This window comes from Pelodiscus sinensis, chromosome 11, assembly GCF_049634645.1.
Source record: "Pelodiscus sinensis isolate JC-2024 chromosome 11, ASM4963464v1, whole genome shotgun sequence".
In the NCBI taxonomy this organism is placed as follows: Eukaryota; Metazoa; Chordata; order Testudines; family Trionychidae; genus Pelodiscus; species Pelodiscus sinensis.
This window is the reverse complement of record NC_134721.1, coordinates 22,012,922-22,027,715: the sequence shown is the minus strand read 5'-3', so window position 1 is coordinate 22,027,715 and position 14,794 is coordinate 22,012,922.

Sequence of the window (14,794 nt, the reverse complement as noted above, 5' to 3'; positions counted from 1 at the left end):
GGGAGATGCCCGGGTGTGGCGTGGCGTGACGTCACGGCCCAGCGTTGCACCGCTCGGTTTGACATGTGGTCTGCAGCCTGGGCCAGGGTTGCAGCCGCCCTGCAAACTGGAAGGCAGAAGGTGGGTGGCAGAGGAAGCGGCTTCTGCTGAGGGGAGGGGAGCAGGTCAGGAGAAGAAGGGAAGGCACCAAGGGACAGGGTGGAGGAGAGACAAATGCCAGGGGGCCAAGTGGAGACAATGAAGAAAAGGGCAGGAGGAGAGGTATCAGTGGGAGCGGGGACAGGGTGATGCTGGGAGAGGAGAAGGTAAGGGCATTGAGGTTAAAGGGGGGGAGGGGGAGATGCTGGGCGAAGGCTTGAAAGGAGGGGTGGGCATGAGGAAGGTGGGGATGGAGCAAGGCATGTGTGAGGGCACAGAGGCATGAGGAGAATGGGGGCAGAGGGTGGTGAGGGGGTGGGCATCAGGGAAAAAGGGCAAAGGGTGCAGGGGCAGTGAGGGAAGGGGGAGGCACCAGGACGGTGCAGGGGTAAGGGAAGGTGCAGGTGTCAGGGGATTCTGGGGGTGAAGCAGAAGGGCAAACACCTGCAGAGGAGGGACCAGCACCAGAGGAGAGAGGCAGGGCAGGTGTGTAAAGGGAGGTATTAGGAGAGTGGATGAGGAGGAGTAGCTTACATGATCGGAGTGGGCACAGAGGGGATGCCTTTTTTCTTTTTTCCCCCCAAAGGGAGGCCCCATGAAATTGTGCTGCCCTGGGCTCTGCAAAACCCTCATCCACTTCTAGGGCTAAGCACCATGGCCAGCTGGGTTGGATCAAAGAGGAGCAGCCAACTGGCCATAGCATTCAGCCCACTGAGGCACACCGTGCTTCAACTGGTCAGGCAGCTGGCCCTCTTTGCTTCAGCCCAGCTGGAGCGCTGCACAGCCTTGGCAGGCTGAATGCCTTGGCCGGGCAGCTGCTCCTTTTTGCTCCCACCCAGTTGGTCACGCTGCAGCTAGGCTGGAGCAAAGAGGGGCAGCCACCCACCAGCTGGCCATGGAGTTCAGCTCATCGAGGCTGCATCATGTGCTATGTGGGCTAGAGCAAAGAGGGTCAGGTACGCAGCTTTTCTCCCTTCCTTCAGCCATTTTGTTAGTTAATGAGGGGGGAGATAATGAATGAACAAAACTTCAAGAGTAGAAGATGGTAACTTGGTGAAACAGGAAAATGTCCAAAGCCATGAGCCCTATGTATGTGCACAGAGGATGTCTTTGAAAGACAGAACAATGCCCCATGTTAGTTGTGTATCTGTATTTATACTAGGACTCTGATCCAGTTCACTGGAGTCTATGGTGACCTTGCTTTCAAAGGACTTTGGATCAGGCCCTGAAATTGGAAGGTATGATTGCTGAGTTCTTCATCAATTTAATTATCAGCTTAGTGGAGAAAAATCAATTATTCATTCAGGGCTGTGCTGCTCTGATTGTAGGGGCAATTGTTAATTTTGGAACCTGATGACCCAAAGTAGATGGGCTGGAGTCAAGTTTCTTTTGCCTCTTTTTGCTCCAGCCCAGCTGGAGCATGGCAGGTGCGACTGTCCCTGCTGGGGCAGCCTTAGCAGGATGAACACATGGCCACCTGTCTGGGCCACGTGGCAGCGGGTGGCTGCCCCTCTTTGCTGTCCCTGCTGGGTTCTAGCTCCAGTGGACCATACTGACTAGCATGCACAAATAAATCATGAACATTTTAAATCCAAACAGCTGTAAAAGCTGTGTCTTCAGTCTGGGGACTAGCAATCTCAAACTACAATCCAGTCTTCAAGGCATTGGCAGATAATGTTCAGTCATAGGTGTCACACTGAGACTTGGTGAATAGAGGACAAAATGTATATTTATAAATACTTGATTTAAGATTTACATAGCATAAATTAAAAACCAGACTGTCTACAACATTATTTTAGGGTAGATCTTGGATTGCATGTAAATTCAAAAAGTGTTCTTGGTCTGAAAAAGGTTAGTGACCACTGTTCTGTGTAGATTAATTTGAAGCTGATCTTTGAATTTTATCTCATTCAAAACACTAGATGGTGCTCTGTTCCTTCAGGATTAAGATTGGTTCACCTTGTCTGATTTTATCAGTGACGGATGTTTATGAGTTACGCTGTGCCTGTACTCAGCAAATTAGTTATTTCTTTTTAATTTTAAATTGCCATCAGATGTGATCCTAATTACTTATACTAAGCAGTAGTTAGACATCTAAATATGTCTTGATATTTACAAAGGCACAAATGACTTCAGGGGCAGAGTAATTGTAAAACAGTTTAGTACATGTGCCCTACACTCATAGTTCTATACTGGGTGGGGGTAGCTCCAATCAGGCCAATGGGATTATCCATGGGGGGCTTGCAGTCTGAAAGCAACATTCTCTGACACCTCCTCTCCCCCCATTCTCTCAATATCTGCATTATGTCTAATTCATACTGTGAAATCCTGGCTGGTTACTTTGCTAATAACAAACATGAAACAGATACACCATTTTAAAAGAAGAATTTGTGGTTAACAGCTTAGCTGCTGCTGAACACTCCTTGAAAAGCAGCAGTGCAGAAAGCATCCATGAGCCTATCACCACTATTGACTTCATTATGTTGCAGAAAAACAGCCCTGATCTGATTAAAGCTCAGCATTAGAAACAGATCAAGCTTCTGACAACAGTTATGTTCTGTTACTGTCACCGTATTGTTCTTTATTTTATTTCTCATCTAGTGAAAATAGCTTAGTTCAAATCTGGCTATTTGAAGGGAGAAGAACCAGCATTAAATATCACTTTGTATTTCTGATCTACAGATAACTTTTATAGGCTATGTTTTGGTATTCTGTATCTAAGATAGGCTCTACTTCCATACCAGGCTGTCAGAAATACAATTAAGGTAGAGGAGCGAACTATGGGTAGGGTAACTGCACTACAGCCTTCATCTTTTAAATATCCTTTTCTGTGTTAGATTGTTAGTTTGGGTGGGCTGACCCTGTTACCTCATGATCATGGCAGGATGAGTGATCCCTGCAAAGGAGAGATGGCTTGAACAGTAAAGATACTGTAGAGGTGAGTTAATGTGCTGCAATGGCAGAGCTGTGCAGGGGCTCAAGCATATAATAGCAAAGGAGAAATGTGAATGTCATCTACAACAAAGACATTTGCAAAGCACTTGGCTGTGCAATCCTGTGCTTCAAATTTCCAAGTAGGATGTTCTTTCTACATACTCAACAAAAAGTGGGAAAGGCAAATAGGAAGTTTGGGACAAAGAAAGTTTGCCCTTTGGGGCAAAATTCTTTTATACTATTCACCAAACTTAGCAGCCAGGATACAAGCAGTAGCACCATGCATAGTAAATAACAAGATACTGGATTCTAAACCTTCTGTGCAAATCAAAAGGGAGAATTTGACCCTCTGTGCATGTAATATTTTATAAGTGAATAATACACAATTATATTGCAATTACTAAAATAAAGGTTAATTTTTTTAAAAAAAATTATTGGATCCGAAATGATAGTTTATTTCTGTAGATTTGAAATACTTTTACATTGGCAAGATCTTCAATTGCAGTAAATTGGCATAACACCTCAATGAAGTTTTATCTGAATTTTGCAAGCTAAGGGACTGGCCCTATAACTTTTATATAGATATATATTGTTGCATATTTTGGATTGTGAACTCTTGGGGGCACAGAGCTTGTCTTTATATAATACCTAATACAGCCTTAATGCTGTACTGTACTTCAATGTATTTTTTCAAAAATAAAACTAATTTATTGTTACTGTTATATTTCCTCTAACATCTTAGCAATATAGTGTTTTTCAAGCATCACTTCATCCAATCATAGTTGAATCATGTAATCCAACCTGCTGCTTGTTCTTTACAATATATTCTCTAGTGCTTTGCCTGGTCCACTTTTATATGCCTCAGGCAATGGGGTTTCTACCACTTACTTCCTTTGAGATATTATTTTATGGACTGACTATAGTCACAGACTTAGACAGTAGCAATATAGGGGTCCTCATTTAAAGGGACTCTGGCAACCAATATGGATCCTGATCTCCCAATAGCAGATCATTTCTCTCCAGCTGATGCATCCTTATAACACCCAGCTGCTGCATGGCAGGTGTGGGCAGGAAGGTGTTTTCTTGGTGGTGGACCTCTAATTTGGGATTGGGAGGATAAAAATATCTATAACTGTCAAGGGTGTCAATTCATTAAGGCGGAGATGGGGAACCTAAGGCCCAGGGGCCAGATACAGACCCCAGCTTGCCTGGATCTGGCCCCTGAGTCTCAGGGCTCTAGCCAGCATTGGGGAGCCCATGCTGGTAAAGGGTGGGAATTTTTTGATTCTCACTTGTGTGCAGCTGCTGACTGATTTTTCTATAGGGCAGTGGCACTGACCTAAAAAAGGTTCCCCACCCCTGCATTAAGGCATCCTCCATCATTCACTGTCTAACAGAGCTCACAACTGACACACTTTCCTTGCTATTTTAAATTTTTCTTTGCTCTAATTTCATTTTATGAACTTCTTTGGGCAACAAAATGGCACACAAATCATTATTGTATTTGAGTGCATCATTCACTACAAAATGCTTGTCTAAAATTATGTAAACGAGTTGCTTAATGGTTTCCTCAATGCATTTTATGTAAATCATAGAGAACCTTGATAAAAACAAAATTTTGGTTGAAACTGAAATTCTTTCCTTTTATAAATGTTCTTAATTTAAAAGACTTATAATTCTGAGCATCAGTCTAATTCTAGCCATGCTATGTGCCCAGTCTTCCTCTGGACCTTTCAAATATAATTGCAGGGGAAAAAATTGAATCAAAAGAATTCAGTGTACTAATTCTTGAGCTGCTGTTTTAAATTATCTCTGCTTCAGATTTCTCTTTGTCATGTTCATCCTTGATAGCTAAAATCCCATTTTAACATCATAAAAGTGACAGTTTGTTTTTCTTTTCTTTGCATAGCAGTGGCACAGGTTAGACACAATTAAAGGAACATCATTTAATGTTTTTGTCTCAGGTAATTGCTGTAGTTTCCATATCAGGCTGTGTATCTTGCAGTTAGAAAGTCTACGTGAAATTTTCAATGATCTTAGGTCATCCACTTTTGGTAAAATTGCTACCTCTCCCAGTTGCAGCTGTTGCATGCTTTTGATTAGCAGAATTCTGGGGAAGAACTGAGCATGAAAGCTAATCTAATTTATCTTATATTGGATGTGTTTATAATACATACATCCAAGTTAAATTTTAGTTACCTACTTAATTCAGGCAAGCAAGGAAGGTTTGGTGCAAACCAACAGGAGATACTATAATAAAATTAAGCATAGTTTTTAATAGGGATGGTAAGGAGCAGTTAAGCTAATTGAGTAATGGATGAAATTTCCATTGAGTACTCGATTAGTCGATAAGGGAGTTAGCTGCTGGGGCAATGAAAGCCAGGACTGAGTAGTCCCAGCTCACACCAGCTCCAGGGCCAGACAGCTCTTACTACATTTAGAAAGCAGAGCTGCAGCAGTCTGGGACCCGGCATGAGCCGGGACTGCTGAGTCCTGGCTCGCACCAGGTCCCCTGCTGCTCTTCTGCCTCCCCTGCCCCCCCACCCAGAGATGCATCTAGAACACCGGTTCCTGCTCCCCCGCCCCCATGCTGCCTCTGATACAGAAGCAGCAAGTGGGGGGCGAGGGGGAAGAAGTAGTCAAGTAGTGACTAGACTAGTAGTTACATTCCTAGTTTTTAACGGGGTCCTAATAATATATCAGTATAGATCAGCAGTTCTCAAATGAGGTTGGGACCCCACTTTAATGGGGTCATCAGGGCTGGCTTAGACTTCCGGGGCTTGGGGCCAAAGCCCAACAGATTTAGTTCTGGGTGGTGAGGCTCATGTTAAAAGCCCTTTTTTCTGGGGCTAAAGTCTTTGGGCTTCAGCTTTGACCACTTTCTCACTCAGGGTAGTGGACCTGGGGCTTTGGCTTTGCCCCCCTGCACGCACACCTGAGTCATTGGGTCTCAGCTGGGCTCAGGTTTCTATCCCTCCTCCTGGAGTTGTGTAATTTTATTTTTTTTTTGGCAGAAGGGGGTCACAGTGCAATGAAATTTGCAAATCCCTAGCATAGATGATCACTATTGCCCGCTGCTGGTGCAATTCAAACCTACTTAAGTGTTATATTGCTTTTTAGTGGCTGCTCTACATATATGCTAAAAGATTTAATACTAGTATTGCTAACTAGAAATTCTCCTTGTGGTAAAATGGTAAGGGTGATGGACTGAATCACAGAAATTGCCTTAGGATTGTCACCCGGGGTGCTGATCCAGCCACTAAGCCCACCTTCCTGCCTTCTGGAACTCCCCACCACCCTGTCCTGCTGAGCCAAAAGCTCTGCTTTCCCCAAGCCAAGGCATAGAGTTGGGGTAACCGGTAGAGCAATGCAGGAACTGAACCAGCTCAGCCCTGGGGGATCTCAGCTATTGGGCACCGAGGAACCCCCAAAAGGGACCAAAACTCCAAATAAATCATCTTACTCTTTATAAAAGTTTTAAACAGAGAAAGCTTATGTGTTCACCCTCTTTTCTCAATGAAAGAGAGATGCACATTGGTTGTACCCCAGGTAACAATTATTTACAGTGGACTTGACAAGTATTTTTATTAAGTATAAAAAGTAGGATTTAAGGGACTGCAAGTGAAAACACGGACCAAAGTAATTTAATAAGCCAAAATAAATACTGCACGCCAGCTAATTCTAATACACTAAGAAACTTATTGCATGCAAATTCTCACCCTAGCAGTTCTAATTAACTTTCACAAGCGAGACAGCCTCCTTGCTTGTGCCCAGTTCTTCCCCCTATTTACCCTTAGCTGTTCCCAGCAGGCATCTTAGGTGGTAAGGGGGTCTCCTGGGGTCTTAAAATTGAATCTATTGTTTGGTTCCCCCAAGGGCTCCATTTCAGGTGCGTGGGGGAGCGGGGGCAGCAGCCGTGTGCTCCAGGACACAGCTTGCTTTTCATCCCGTTCCCTGGGTGTTAATGGAGTGAGGGGAAAGTGCTTGCATTCTGTGCATTCCTCCACATCTGACTGGTGAGGTAACCTCTGCAGCTTATGGGAAGAAGGGCCTTTCTCATTCTGGGGCTAATATATGTGCCTTCCACCATTCTCTTACAGAGGGAGAGGAGGTTGGCTGAGGGGGTCTCCTGCAACTGTGGGACCTATTGCTGATCCTCCCTCCATTCACACATCTAGGCAGAGTTCCTCTGTCCACTGGCACCGTTGACACCTTTGGGGAGCAGTAGGAGCTGTCCAGGGTTCTCTGCTTGGTCTCTCTTTCAGGTTCTCTTGTTTTGACCAGTTGACCTTCATGTCTGTCTGTTACATTCTTGGCAACCCCTCTTAAATTAGATGAGTGCTGGGTCTTGTGGATCCTCCCCAACGGCTAGGGGAGGGTCCTTTAGTCCAGAACCCAATAAGACCAGCCTTTTACAACTGCTTACCCGGCCTGACTTTGTCACACGAGTATCTAGCCAAGTTATGAATTTAAGCATCCAAACTCATCTTATGAAGATTGTAAGTTTCCTATGAGGATGAGAGGTCAGACAGAGTGATCTTGCACCCACAAGTGATATAATGGTATTAGGTAATTTTTCTGTGAGAATCCATTCAAGAGAGAGTGATTGTTTCATTTCACCCAGATAGTAGTAGTTCTTCTAGAGCAAGGATGAGCAAGACACGGTTGGCGGGCTGGATCTGGCAAGCTGGATCTGCTGTGTCCCAACCCCCCAGGCCAATCAGGGTTTGAGGGTGGGGGACTGTGTGAAATCGCCTCCCCTTGCCAGGGGCGCATTGTTCCCTCCCCTTGCCAGGGGACAGCTGGCGGTTCCCTTTAAGTGCTGTGTGCCCCAGGCAGGGCGGGGAGTGAGAGGCTTCTTGTGTTCCCTTCCCACAAGGCTCCAATTGGCATGGGAGCGAGGAAGTGTGCAAAATCTCTTCCCCCGCCAGGGGCATGGGCATGGGCATCAGAGCGAACCGCCAGCTGTTCAAAATGTCTGGTGGTTCCCTCTTGGCACTATGTGCCTATGGCACAGCGGGGACAGGGGCTGAGAGACTTCACACAAAACTGAAGCACAAAGAGGTGAAGTGACTTGCCACGGGTCAGAGTCAATGTAGAAAGCAAAGATCTGCTGATTCTTAATCCATTGCTTTATCCACTGGGCTATGCTGCTTCCTTTAGTGTACTGCAGGATCTTGTAATCTCTAATTTTTGTTGGAAAAGGAGGCAAATCATTCACCCTATTCAATACTTGTGAGTCTCTTGTCTGATTATCATAGAGGAGTTTTTTAAGAAAGTAGACAAAAACATTGAACCAATCTGTACGTTTCTGTTATAGCCAAAGGCTAGTAAGCATGTTGTCTGCTGTAGTATACTCTGTATTGCAGCTGATGTAGTCATTTGGTTATGCTTCTCACTCTTCTGACTCACAAACAAGAAGGGAGAGCAGTCATACGCATCAGTGAGCACTTGACAAACATCCGCATTTTGATCAAGTTCCTATGGCCACTGCACTGATTTCAAAGAAGTGATGTTGGGTGGAGTGGAAATCGTGGGCAGCCTAAATCTATCACATTGATCACATCTCTGAAGCTCTATTTAAACAATATACATAAGACACAGCAGATTTCCTCAGTCTGAACATAATTCTTACGCACCAAAATGCTGGTCTGATGTTCAAGGGGCCCCAAGCATAAGCAGAGTTCTAATCTGCCATAGTAGGGAAGGGCAGGAATTATGTAACAAGCCAGCTTCTTCTCCCATCCTGTTAAAAAAGAGATCAGCCTGTAGATTGCCTCCCCAGTCTCTCTCTGCTATTGAAAGGGAAGATGAGGGAGTGAGGTGTCAAATTCCTATTAAGTGCTCCAATGGGAGATGTGATCAGTTCTTAAGTCAGGGGTTAGGAACCTATGGCATAGGAACCGGATCGGGCCCCTAAGGCTCGGGGCTCCCCCATCTCAGCATCAAGGAGCCAGTCCTGGCACTCCAGCCCTGTGTCCCTCTCCCTCCCAGAGATCCTTCTCGTGGGGCTGGAGCACCAGTGCCGGCTCCCCACTGTAGGGAGGGACAGCCCTTGGTCTTGTGGGCTGGAGTCAGGCAAGCTGGGGCCAGATCTCCCCTGTTCCCTCCCCATCCCCCCAGCTGGGGAAATAACAATGCCGCAAAAGCTTTCCCCTGCCATTACGATTGGCAGTGATCATGGCCAATAGGAGCAGCAGGGGGCAGTGCCTGGGAGTGGCAAGCGATACAGAGCCATGTGTGTCCCTAAGGAGCTGTGCCAGGCAAGTGCCCCCCATTTCCCAGACCTCACTCCTCCAGCCTGTTCCTGGACTCCCTCCCATGCCCAGTCCACACCTGCCCAGACCTCCACACCCAACTTGACTCCTGCATTCTACCTCTCACCCTGACCCCGACCTCAATCTCCAGCCTGTTCCTGCACCCCCTCCAGCCCAGTAATCTGCTCCTGCACCCGTAATCTGCTCCTGCACCCTACCACTGTCACAGACTCACCAACCCACTCCTGTGCCTTCCCTCCTCCCCAGACCCCACACCTGCTTCCCAGCAGCCCCCTCCCACACATTGAACCCCTCATTTTGGGGCCCACCGCAGAGCCTAGGGGGCCCCACAAAATCTCCTAACCTGGCCCTCCCCAGCTTTGGCATGCTATGGGAATGTGGGGAGTCTCTGCTTTTCAGTCAGGGGCTATGTCAGTGAGGTCGGAGTGGGGGGTTCCCCACGCATGCCCTGTGTGACAGAACATTCTTTGAACCAGCTCTCCAATTGCTTGGATTGTACTTAAAGTAGCCATCATATCTCACGAAGGCCTATTAAATTCTTAACACTTTTATCCTGGTTATAGTTAATGATTGCATTTCAGATCCAAAGAGTATCCAGATATTTGGAAGTCTCTTTGAGCCTCAGCTTGGAAATCTGGCTCCCTTGCATGAGCTAGAGATACTACAGGTTGGACCTCCCTGGTCAGGCACCCTTGGGACCTCACCTCACTGGTCCTGGAAAAGGGAGTTTGCCTATCCAGGGAAGTTCTGGGAGGATGTCTACACTACAGAGGTTTTTTTTTCGGAAAAACGGCCATTTTTCCAAAAAAACTTCGCTTATGTCCACACTGCAATCGCATTCTTTCAAAAGAAAATCGAAAGAACGGGGAAGGGAAGGGGGGAGGAGATTTCCGACATTGGTAAACCTCTTTCTATGAGGAAGAAGCCTTTTTCCGAAAGAGCTCTTTCGAGAAAAGGTGTATGTGGATGGGGAAGAGGGAGTTCTTTCGCAAGAAGAGGAAAGAGGAAAAAGCACAGGTCTCCTGGGCTGTGTCCAGACTCAGGGGTTTTTTCGAAAAAAGTAGCTTTTTTTCGAAAAAACTTCACCTGCGTCTAGACTGCAGCCGTGTTCTTTCGAAATTAAATCGAAAGAACGCGGCTTTTCTTTCGACGGCGGTAAACCTCATTGCACGAGGAAGAACGCCTTTTTCGACGGAGATCCGTCGAAAATAAGTGAGTGTGGACGTGGGGAGGCCATTTTTTCGAAAATAATGGCCTCCAGGAAGAAGTCCTGGTGGACAATCTGGGGCATGGCTTGCATGTCTCTGGTTCCTGTCTGCAACCATTTCTTAAAGGGACAGGCACCCTCACAGTCACTTGTGGCAGCAAAGCAGCCAGAGCACATGGCTGGTGAAGTGCAGCATGTCCCAGCCCCAAGACCCTCCTGGCCCTTCCAGAGAGCCTTCTGGGGATCCAACCAGGGGCTCCAAACGCCGGGCACCGTCATGGTCTGGCCCAGAGATCAAGACCCTTCTCGAGCTCTGGGGAGAGGAGGAGGCCTTACAAGCCCTAAAAAGCAGGCGGCGAAATGCAGACATTTATGGCCGCATGGCAGAGGCCCTGGCCCAGAAAGGACACTACCCCCGCACCCAGGACCAGGTGCGCTCCAAAATGAAGGAGCTGCGCCAAGGGTATGTGAAGGCCAGGGAGCATAGCTCCCGTTCTGGGGCAACCCTCCACTCCTGCCCTTACTATAGTGAGCTGGACCAGATCCTGGGTGGTGGTGGTGAAGCACGCACACCACGGCGTCTCGTGCAGTCAGGCTTGGCAGACCCTGTGGTGGATGCGCCAGAGCAGGACCCAGAGCAGTCAGGAGACGGGGACATGGTGCCAGAGGAGGACAGTGAGGAGACGGCGACCCTCACCCTGGAGCCAGTCACACAGACCCCAGAGGCCTCCCAGGTGTCATCTGACGCAGGAGATGAAGCAGCAGGTGAGTGCAGTGAGGTTGTGTAACACCCGGGGGGGGGGGGGGGGGGAGGTAGGTGGGTGCACAGTGGGTGATGCACAAGGGAAACCTGTCATGCTCAGGCTGATGCCCAGGTCACACACAGTGTTACCTTCAGAATGTCTGATTCCCCTGTCTCAGGGTGAGGGCATGCCCTTTTGGACAGCTGTTGCACACATGACTGATTGTGATAGAAATGTAGCCGTGTTAGTCTGATCTGAGGAAGTGGGTCTGGCCCACGAAAGCTCACCCCCTAATAAACCATCCTGTTAGTATTTTAAGTGCTACAGAGTCCAGTTTTTTAGGACTGATTGTGTCTTCCTCTTTTCCTCCACAGCCGGACCAGCCGTGCAAGAGGGCCGCAGCACCCCAGCCCCACCTCCATCTCGGGGACATGGGAGCCGCAGACACAGCCGTGTGTATGCGGACATCCTGAGGCAGCATGTAGAGGCCATGCAGGAGCTCAACACCATCCTGCGAGAGAGGGCAGAGGCAGAGGATCGGTGGCATGACCGGCTGATGAAGGAGCTGGTCCAGCAGCGCACGTCCCTGACTGCCACTCTCAGGGAGGTCTGCGGCTTGCCTGCTCCTGTGCCTGGTCCTGCTCCTCCAGCACCCCATGACCCTGCCCCACCAAACCTCCCTTCCACAACAGCATCCCTTTCCCCCCTTGGACCTCCCTCTCCCCCAGGCCCCCCAGTTCCCCAGCCCCTCTCTCCCCCTGGCCCTCCTCTCCCCCAGGCCTCCCCGTCCCAAGAGCACCCTATCCAGCCAACCGACAGGTGCACCACCCGATCCCGTGGCCATGGTGGACCCCGAACACGAGGCCCAAGCAGGAGACTGAGATCAGGCAAGCACCGTGCAACCTGATCCCCTTCCCCCCTCCAGGTTTCAAGTCCCCTTCCCCCCTCCAGGTTTCAAGCACCCCCATCACCCCAGTTAAATGACAAGGAAAGTGTTCAACAAAATGTTTATTGTACATAGTTTGGCATGAAACTATATTTTCTACCTCAAAAATGAACAAAAGCTTTTTTATGTTTGCAACAGTTATACTATTTTCCAGTGAGTGATATTTAAAAAAATAAAACAGAACTTATTATTTTGAGACAAACCCTGGTGTTTATGATTTCTCCAAATAGGGTCAGGAGATGGGTTGTGGAGGGAAGCTTCTTTTGGGCCAGGGCCCAGTCCCCAGGCAGAAGCCCCTCAGTAGAGTCAGTGGCCTCCACTTGAGAATTGCTTCCGTAGGGCCTCTCGTATGCAAACAGCAGACCGGTGAGCCTGGCGGATGGCAGCTGTCCGGGGCTGGGCAAAGTGCCTCTCCTGACCATCAGCACCTGTACCCCACCCTGGTAGGAAGGCCTCCCCTTTCCTCTCCACCAGGTTATGGAGAACGCAACACGCGGCCACCACCTCAGGGATGTTGCTCTCCCCCATGTCTAGGCGTGTGAGCAAGCACCGGAATCTGCCTTTTAAACGTCCGAACGCACATTCCACCGGGTTGCGAGCCCGGTTAAGGTGAGCATTAAACTGCTCCTTGCTCGCATCCAGGTGGCCGGTGTAGGGCTTCATCAGCCACGGCATCAGGGGGTAGGCCGCATCAGCCACTATGCACACCGGCATGTGCATATCCCCAACCGTAAAGTTGTGATGCGGGAAAAATGTTCCTGCCTGAAGCCTCCGGTAGAGGTACGAGTTCCTGAAGATGCGGGCATCATGTGCCCGCCCTGACCACCCAACACAAATGTCAGAAAACTGGCCACGATGGTCGACCAGGGCCTGGAGGACCATAGAAAAGTAGCCCTTTCTGTTAATGAATTGGGCTGCTCAATGGGGCGGTGCACGGATTGGAATGTGTGTCCCGTCGAGCGCTCCTCCACAATTCGGGAAGCCAAGGGCAGCAAAGCCGGCCATGACGCTGTCCAGATCTGGTAGACAGACGAGCCTGTTGAGCAGCTCCGAATTGATGGCCCTCACCACCTGCAGAACGAGACAGACAACAAAATGTTAGAAGGGGTGCCTTATCTCTTAGGAGGAGAACCCACCACAGACCTTCCCTCTCAAACACCCCGGGAATCCCCTCCTCAGAACTCCCCCCCCCCAACAATTCAGGGTGAGTGGAGGAGCTCCCTCCCACTCACACTCCACTTTGCCCTTCCTGACAGTCTCCCTTCCCCCCACCCCAAACTGTGACTGTCCCCAGACAATGACTTACCTCCATCAGGATGTATCCAACAGTAGACCTGCCCACTCCAAATTGGTGTCCCACGGAGCAGTAGCTGTCGGGGGTTGCCAGCTTCCAGAGGGCAATGGCGACCCTCTTTTCCACGGGGATAGCGGGCCGCAGGTGGGTGTCTTGCTGTTGCAGAGCAGGGGCGAGCCAGGTACACAGCTCCCGGAAAGTGGTCTTTCGCATCCGGAAGTTGCGTAGCCACTCTTGGTCATCCCAGAGCTCCATCACGAGCTGGTCCCACCAGTCAGAGCTGGTGTCAAGCCTCCAAAAACGCCTGTCCACAAAGAAGTTTGGAGGCAAGGGCAATGGGGCTGCATGACGGACGATCCCTTCGTACCTCTGGTCTGGGTCCAGATGGGGAAGTAGCCTCATGACTGTGTCATGCAGATGCAGCAACACTTGCAGTATGATGGCGTGGGGTCATCGCCTGCCCAGGGGCAGCTCTGGCTCCATGCCAAAAAAATGGGTCTAAAACAGAAAAACCTCCACACAAAAAACCTGCTGGGGTGTCCCAGGAAGCTGAGCACTCCAAATCAGCACTGCAATGCCTTGCTTACCTCCTAGAGGGACAGCAAAGACAGCTGCAGAAGCAGAGCAACGGGTGTTCAGGGGCGTCCCTTTAACCACGCGTCTCTGCAAAGGGCAGGCAGCAGCACCCGGAAGGAAATGCTGCCCCCATGCCCTGGCAGAAGCAGTTCCGGGTGGCTTTGAATTTCGAAAGAGCGTCCAGCAGTCAGGACGCTCTTTTTCGAAAAAGCGGATCAATTTTCCGATCCGCGTATTGTAGTCTAGACGCGCTCTTTCGAAAGAGGCTTGCAGTCTAGACATAGCCCTGGTGGCCATTCCATCCATAGTAATCACAGCTTACATGCGAAATAGCGTCCATTCAGTGTGGACACTATATTTCAAAAAAGCAGGTCACTATTTTGATGTGCTTTTGCGTGTGGATGCTCTCTTTCGGAAGAAGGTTTTTCAGAAGATTTCCAGACATAGCTGGAGAGGGGATGCCAGCTTCCCTGTTGGACTCCACTTCCCAGCCTCCCAGCCCCGCAAGCTGTGACAGCCTCGTGGTAGCCTCACCATCCCACTGCAGCTCACAGTGGCCCCACCAGCTACACAGCAGACCTGCCACACCCCTGGAGCTCCTGGCATTCCCACCAGCTGTGGGCTCCACTGCCCTGCAAGCTCTGGGCCCCCTGCCAGCTTCCCTGCCCTGCCAGCTCT